This window comes from Quercus suber, unplaced genomic scaffold, assembly GCF_002906115.3.
Source record: "Quercus suber isolate HL8 unplaced genomic scaffold, Cork oak 2.0 scaffold_21, whole genome shotgun sequence".
Taxonomy (NCBI): Eukaryota; Viridiplantae; Streptophyta; class Magnoliopsida; order Fagales; family Fagaceae; genus Quercus; species Quercus suber.
This window is the reverse complement of record NW_027069486.1, coordinates 868,047-875,963: the sequence shown is the minus strand read 5'-3', so window position 1 is coordinate 875,963 and position 7,917 is coordinate 868,047. Positions and strand designations below refer to the sequence as shown.

General features: G+C 40.1%; 1 non-coding gene across 1 annotated transcript; it reads right to left on the bottom strand.

The window, feature by feature from the left end:
- Positions 1-7,188: 7,188 nt before the first annotated feature.
- LOC111996801 (small nucleolar RNA Z266) lies at positions 7,189-7,287 on the bottom strand. Its single transcript, XR_002881281.1, has one exon. It is a non-coding gene; the product is annotated as a small nucleolar RNA Z266 (small nucleolar RNA).
- Between the last annotated feature and the right edge of the window lie 630 nt (positions 7,288-7,917).

The following is a 7,917-nucleotide window of genomic DNA, read 5'->3' as shown; positions in this document are numbered from 1 at the left end:
TCATTTTATTTTGTTATACTTCTCTTCAATGTACTGTGGCTCTTGCCATGCAATTTTTACGAACTCATTGTTGTAATGCGAATTCGATTTCCCTTTATTTGAATTGCTTATTTGTGTACACGCTGCCTGCTTTTCCTTTCTTCCTTAGATCCGTATGACTTTAGCTTGAATTGTATGTCGGCCAGTTGCGCCAGTAACGATGATAAGGAGAGAGAACGTATGCATGGGCAGCTCTCTTGCATCTCAAGGGCCAGGTGGGGCTTGATCTTTTCCTAACTTGGGGTATTTTGTAGTTAGTCTCCCTGTAGGTCTGAGTCCGAGGACCATGCAATGCCCCTGTCTGTTCGGCACCCTGGTTTAATTGAGCGGTTAGTTTCCCCATAGGCCTGAGTCCGAGGACCATGCAGTGCCTTGGTTCTGTCTAGTGCTCAGGTATAGAGGAGCGAGTAGTTTCCCCATAGGTTTGAGTCCGAGGACCATGCAATACCTTGGTTCTGTCTAGTACCCAGGTATAGAGGAGCGAGTAGTTTCCCCATAGGCCTGAGCCCGAGGACCATACAGTGCCTTGGTTCTGTCTAACGCTTTCATTTCTCTGTAAGTATCTAGTTTCCTCATAGGTTTGAGTCCGAGGACCATGCAATACCTTGGTTCTGTCTAGTACCCAGGTATAGAGGAGCGAGTAGTTTCCCCATAGGCCTGAGTCCGAGGACCATGCAGTGCCTTGGTTCTGTCTAACGCTTTCATTTCTCTGTAAGTATCTAGTTTCCCTATAGGTTTGAGTCCGAGGACCATGCAATACCTTGGTTCTGTCTAGTACCCAGGTATAGAGGAGCGAGTAGTTTCCCCATAGGCCTGAGTCCGAGGACCATGCAGTGCCTTGGTTCTGTCTAACGCTTTCATTTCTCTGTAAGTAGGGGTTTGTCCTCGGACCGCTTTACTGGAGACGATTCCTCCTTAGGTCGAATTATGATCTTACACGTGGCGTTGATCTCGCCTCCAGTTCGAGCCCCCATCTTTTTTATTTACGAAGCGTCCCTTGGCCGTTCGTGTTCCGCGCTTGACGCTTCGGTGCGCGAGACACGCCTTCATTAATGTCCTCGTGAATTAACACAAGTCCAACGGTCTACGGCCCCCTTGGAATTTGGTGGCCTCATTATTAGCCCTGTTGGTAATTCTCTTTTCGAATTCTGCGTGGGTTAATTCTCACCAACCCTCATCCTCTATATAAGGCTTTCCAGGGGGATGGTTTCTCCATACTCCATGAACCTCCCAACACAAACAGAAAGAACACACCCTTTCAGCTCCTCAAGCCCCTTTAATAACCCCGCCGGAATTGTGACCGGAGTTAGTAGATATGGGGTGGCTTTGGGCAGGTGTGAGGACATCCGTGCCAAGAGCCGTTGTGGTCGCAGCCCCCACTGGGCTTCCGGTGCGGCAGAGTCTAGGCGTAACCCCGATGGCACCATGCACGGTGGCCCGGAGGGATGTTGTTGAAGTACCTAATGTCTCTCCTCGGAGCGCACCCCCGACGGAGGAGACGTGCGAACTCATGTCATGGGCGGTGCTCGAGTGTTGCCGTCTCCAACGGCCAACGCTTGTGGGGATTGGAGAAAATCAAGGGAACATCACGGGGGAGGGTGTCCCGGAGCCCCTGCATCTGCTCCTCGCTTTGTTCAAACTCCGCCACTCCGAGAAAGGAGTTGTTGGTGGCCTTGAAGCGAGCCAGCCTCAGCCCCCTTCCGCCCCCTTACTGTCAAGTTCTCCCATTCTCTTGATGCCAGTAAGGGTACGGGTTGACACTTCCCTCTAGCTAGTTCTAGGACGGGTCCGCCTGGGCCTCTGATTGCAGGACTAGCTTATAGGAATAGTTTTAAAACACGCCTGCCTGAGCCTCTGATTGTATTCTGTATTTTTCTTTTTATGAAATAATATCAAGCTTCCTTTCTTTGCTGTTGAATCTTCTGTCTCGAACTTTTATCTTTCCGCATTTTTTTTTTTTTGTATCACCACCAATCTTTCATAGAACGGCTATTTAGAACCATCGCCTGTTGCACCGGCCAGCGCACTAATCCTTCCCACAGACGATGCCAATTGTAGGGTCTGTTTTTGTAGCCCTGTCCCAAAGGATATGGGTTAAAGGCCCAACGAACCCAGAACAATGAATTTGTAGAGAGTGGATCGAAGATTTAGGCGCTGGCCGGCCTTCACGAAGCATGAACTCCTTTCTCTTTTATTGAAAAAATACTTAGAACAGTTTACAACTGGGGGATGCTCCTCGGCCCTTGGCTGAGGAGGCTTTTCTCCCCCTTCAAAAAAGACCCCCCCCCCCCATTTACACTTTGCTCCCATTTCTTATATATGCTCATCTTCTTCCTTCTGCTGGTCATCTATTGACCTTCCTCCTGACCGCCTATCCCATCAAAGGTCATGTCCGTGCTCAAGTGGTTCACCCTGATCGATGTCGCCCTGGCAAGGGGTTACATCCCCATTAATGCAGCCAGAGGGGTTAGGTGAATGTATTCAGTGGTGAGGTGACGGTTCGCCCAGAGCTTGCCCTTCTCCGCACCGAGGTCTCAGACGACCGAGGATAGGGTCATCCTCGGACCCATCGTGTGTCCTCGGCGTGGGCCATTTGGGCCTGGGTTAAAGTGGGCCTTGGCTACTCGATTTTCTGGCCCCACATCATATATATATGCTTATGTAGTCAACATCTCACTGCAGGTGCATAGTTACCAAAACCTACAAAGTAATTTAAATTTCTTAAACTAATAAAGCAAAACTCCCAAAAGTTATATATATACACACACTCAAAACTAATATAAACTACAAAGTTATAAACAAAGACCAGAATATGAGGAAAACACACCAAACTTCAAATTTGAGCAGCAATATGATTTTCTCAATCTTACTTAGTCGTAGTAATAACAATTTAAACAATTCAAAACATCGAACAATATCAAAATTATAACACCTAATTCCATTATCTTTTATGTTGAATCCAAACAAATAATTAATTGAAATTAATCCAAAAAAATAATTAATCAACCAAAAATCATAGCTTTAATTAAGAAAACAAAGAATCACATGAACCCAAATAAAAATTCTCAATAAAGCAAAAGCATATAAGGTGAAAAATTAAGAACAACCTACTGAGATGCAAATACCAAAAATCTCAAGACTTAAAACTTCCAAATTTTATAGAATCCCCAAATTCTACTTCAAAACAAAACAAACCCTTCAAATTCAAAAAAAAAAAAAAAAAAAATTATATATAGAGTGTGTTTAGATACTCGGAGCGCACCCCCGACGGAGGAGACGTACGAACTCATGTCATGGCTGGTGCCCGAGTGTTGCCGTCTCCGACGGCCAAGGCTCGTGAGGAGTGGAGAGAATCAAGGGAACATCACGAGGGAAGGCGTCCCGGTGCCCCTGCATCTGCTCCTCGCTTTGTTCAAGCTCCGCCGCACCGAGAAAGGAGTTGTTGGTGGCCTTGAAACAAGCTGGCCCTCCCCCTTCCCTGCTTTTATTGTCAAGTTCTCCCATTCTCTTGATGCCAATAAAAGCACGGGTTGACACTTCCCTCTAGCTAGTTTTAGGACGGGTCCACCTAGGCCTCTGATTGTAGAACTAGCTGGTAGGAATAGTTCTAAAGCACGCCTGCCTGAGCCTCTGATTGTAATCTGTAACTTTTCTTTTTATGAAATAATATCAAGCTTTCTTTCTTTTTTGTTGAATCTTCTGTCTCGAACTTTTATCTTTCTGCAGTGTTTTTTTTTTTTTTTGCATCACCACCAATCTTTCATAGAACGATTACTTAGAACCGTCGCCTGTTGCGCCAGCCGGCGCGCTAATCCTCCCCACAGACGGCGCCAATTGTAGGGTCTGTTTTTGTAGCCCTAGCCTAAAGGATATGGGTCAAAGGCCCAACGAACCCAGAACAATGAATTTGTAGAGAGTGGATCGAAGGTTTAGGCGCTGGCCGGCGTTCACGAAGCATGAACTCCTTTCTCTTTTATTGAAAAAATACTTAGAACAGTTTACAACTGGGGGATGCTGCCGATGAGGCTTTTTTCCCTCTCCCCTCCTAGAAAAAGACCTCCAGGCTCCCTTTTACATTTTGCTCACATTTCTTATATATCACCATCTTCTTCCTTCTATTGATCATCTATTAGCCTTCCTCCTGATGGCCTATCCCATCAAAGGTCATATCCGTGCTCAAGTGGTTCACCCTGATTGATGTCGCCCTGGCAAGGGGTTACATCTCCATTAATGCGGCCAAAGGGGTTAGGTGAACGTATTCAATGCCGATGTGACGGTTCGCCCAGAGCTTGCCCTTCTCCGTACCGAGGTCTCGGACGACCGAGGATAGGGTCACCCTCGGACCCATCGTGTGTCCTCGGCGTGGGCCATTTGGGCTTGGGTTGAAGTGGGCCTCGGCTAATCGATTTTCTGGCCCCACAATAATAATAATAATAATAAATATATTGTTGTCATAATTATTTGTTATAACTATTACTATTATTTTAATAATGTTAGTTTTTTTTAGCATCAATTATTTGTTATTCTAAAAATTTTGAACAAAGTATGTTATCTGTCTTACTTTAATAATGTTATCTATTTTTAATAATATCAATATCACTATTTTAATAATGTTTTTGTTTGATTGAATATGGTGTTATCTGTTCTGGTTTGAAGGGGTTTCAAAGGGTAAAATTGAGTTTTTAATAAAACAAGGGGACAATTTAGTAATTGAACTAACAATTCTTAAAAGTTGAAGTGGCTTTATTGCAAAAGCTAGCCAAAGGTCTTTTGACTTTTTGGCGGTCTTGCACTTTTTGAAAAAACAACTTTCTTACTAAAGCAACTTTTTAATACCCACCAAACAACTACTATTTTGAACTTTGAAGTAAAAAGTGTTTTTTGCCATCTGAAAGTGCAAACAAACGGACAGAAAATAATACTGTATATCTTTACCTATACTTATGATCCAAGGCAAGCTTGCACCACTGCCATCCCCAAGGTTGATAAAATAGTTTTTGGTAGTTCATTACAATGGAGGAGTAGGGAGATTTGATCCTGAATATTTTTGTTAGAAACACTAAAAATTGTAAGTTAAATTACAAGACTCTTGCCAAGTTGATGACACGAATTGAGTAATTGGAAAAGTCGTTGTCTCGCATACATTGCTCCTAGTCACTTATTCTATTTTCCTACTTGGTGGCTTGATGGTTCTAATTAATTCAAAATTACAATCGAACTAAAGTTAGTCCTAAAAAGTTAAATACTATTGCAGCGTAAAGAACTTTTTTTTTTTTTTAATCCATTTGCACCAAATTTTGTCAAAATTTTAAAATTTCACATTTTCTAATTGTAGCAATATTTTAGAGAAATGCTAATTTTTTTTTTTTGAGAATTTAGAGAAATGTTAATGAATATTCTAAAGGCATTGATTTAAAAACTATTTAATTTTTTTTTTTTTATAAAAGAATGATAAAACAATTAACAATTCCGCCACCCATCAACATTACCCAATATTTGATATGGTTAATTTTTTTTTTAAACAAAAACAAAAATAAAGAAAACCCCATCCCAACAAATTTAGTAGGATGGCCTATAAAATCAGGAGATTATTGACTTATTGTGAAGTAAGAAGTTTTCACAATTTTTAGAGCATTCACATCAGTCCATGCAAAAATTTTGTAAATTTACACATCTAAAACTTACTTTTTCTATTTTACACACTTACTTTTACAAAGCACTCACATCAGTTTGTCTATTATACACATCAATTTATTAAAATAATCATTATTATTATTATTTTATTATATACCACTTCTTTAATATCTATATCTCCCTCATCTCAAATCTCTGCCCCTCTCTCATCCCAAACCCCCTGCCTCCACACATGCACACACTGTCACAAAGCCAAACCTCCATGGCTAGAGCTCCATGGCCATGACCGAACATCACATAATCATCACAAAGACAGAAACCCATGTAAATTAAACCCTTGCACGGCGAGAAGAACATCTATCTGAAACTCCGATCCTAGCACGGTGAGAAGAACATCGATCCAAACACACCAATCCAAGTACTCCGATACAAGCATGCCGATTTGAAACTCCAATCCAAGCACACCGATCTGCCACAAGCGTCGATCCACTCTCTCTGTCTCTGTCGGGGTGTCCGTGTGTGGGTGTGTCTGGTTTTGTGGTGTCTGTGGTTGATTTTGTTGTTGATTTTTGATTTTTGTGGTTGATTTTTGATTTTGTTTGTGGGAGTGTGTGTTTCAGAGGAAGAGAAAGAAGCATAAGAGCGTTGGTTTTGCGCAGATGGTGAAGAGAGAGAAAAAGAAAGGAGCGAAAAAGATAAAAGAAGTTTTTATATTGTAAAATGATAATATTATTTTAATGTATACATGAGTTATAGTACTCGTGTATATTTGCAAGGGTACTGTAGCTCATGAAAAATATGACCGATTTTACATATTTTTACATTCACTGACGTGAGTATTTTTTTGCTCAAAATATGTAAAATTTACACTGTAAATGTATTTTAGAAGATTTTAGAAAAATATGTAAAATTTGCACCGTAGATATATTTTAGAAGATTTTAGAGGATGTAATGTGAATGCTCTTACATTTCTATTCCGGTCAAATTCATCCATATTAGGGCCAAAAATATATTCGTCCTTGCCTAACACACCCGCAAATATATTCGTTTCATCCATCTTTCAACTATTAAAAAACTTCAAAACAAAGAGTTTAAAAGGAAAAAAAAAAAAACCAAACTTCAATTCTTCACAATCCCCAACCTTTTCATGCTAAACAAACTTCAATTCAACAGGTTTTTTCTTTTAAGGTCAAAAGAAACAAGCTTTCTTGTAGGTACACGTAGAAGTTGTCCACATTTTATGTGTAATATCGACTAAATTTACAAATGCGTAGGGTAGTTTGCCATTAGTCTAATCCCTTTCTTGGAGGTAAACATGAACACTAGTCTGTGGTTGGTCCTTGAGACAACAATCAACAAAATGATCCACAACTCAAAGCGTACCAAGAAAAACATGAATCACTCTACAAATTTACTTCAAAAGCTCAACCAACCAATTCAAAGTGCATAAAAGCAAAAACAAAAATAGAAGGATTTAAAAAAAAAAAAATAAATAAAACAAGATCTCTTTTCTCAGATTGGCAACAAGTCAGACAATTATATATGCCTCAATAATTATGTTCAAAAAGGATTTCACCTTTCACACATCTAATTGAATCATCATTCTAGCCAATCCAATTTCCCTCACTGAAAATCAAAATCTAAAAACCAAAAATTAAAATGTTTCCCCACCTTAAAATGAGACAAACTAAAAAATGTAACAAGTTGGAGCTGAAAATAAGACCCACTATTTGAAACTATGAGGTTCCAAAAAAATGAGAAAAATTACAGATCCAGTGGCAAAAATTATAAGTCTTACAAAAATTAGTTCATAAAAATCTAAAAACAAAAACATCAAGTCAGCTAAGGATCTATCTAGAGCAAAGCTAAAACAACTAAGAATTAAAATGTTTCCCCACCTTAAAATGAGACAAACTTAAAAATGTACCAAGCTGGATCTGAAAATAAGACCCATTAGTTGAAACTTTATTAGGGTTCCAAAAAAAAATGAGAAAAATTACAGATCCAATGGTAAAAGCGACATGCCTCATGAAAAACACAAGCAAGGTGGGACAAAAAGGGGGACTCAAAAGGAAAACCCTAGAGAGAAACCCCAAACCAAAAGAGGTAGTCTTTGATTTAGCGCAGCTATGACTCAAAACGCTTCCATGGTAACTAAAGGAAGGCGATCTTAAGGGCTGCGCTTACAGTTTTTAGAAACTTCACGACCCAGAAAAAAAAATTCTTCGAAAAAAAAAAAAAAAC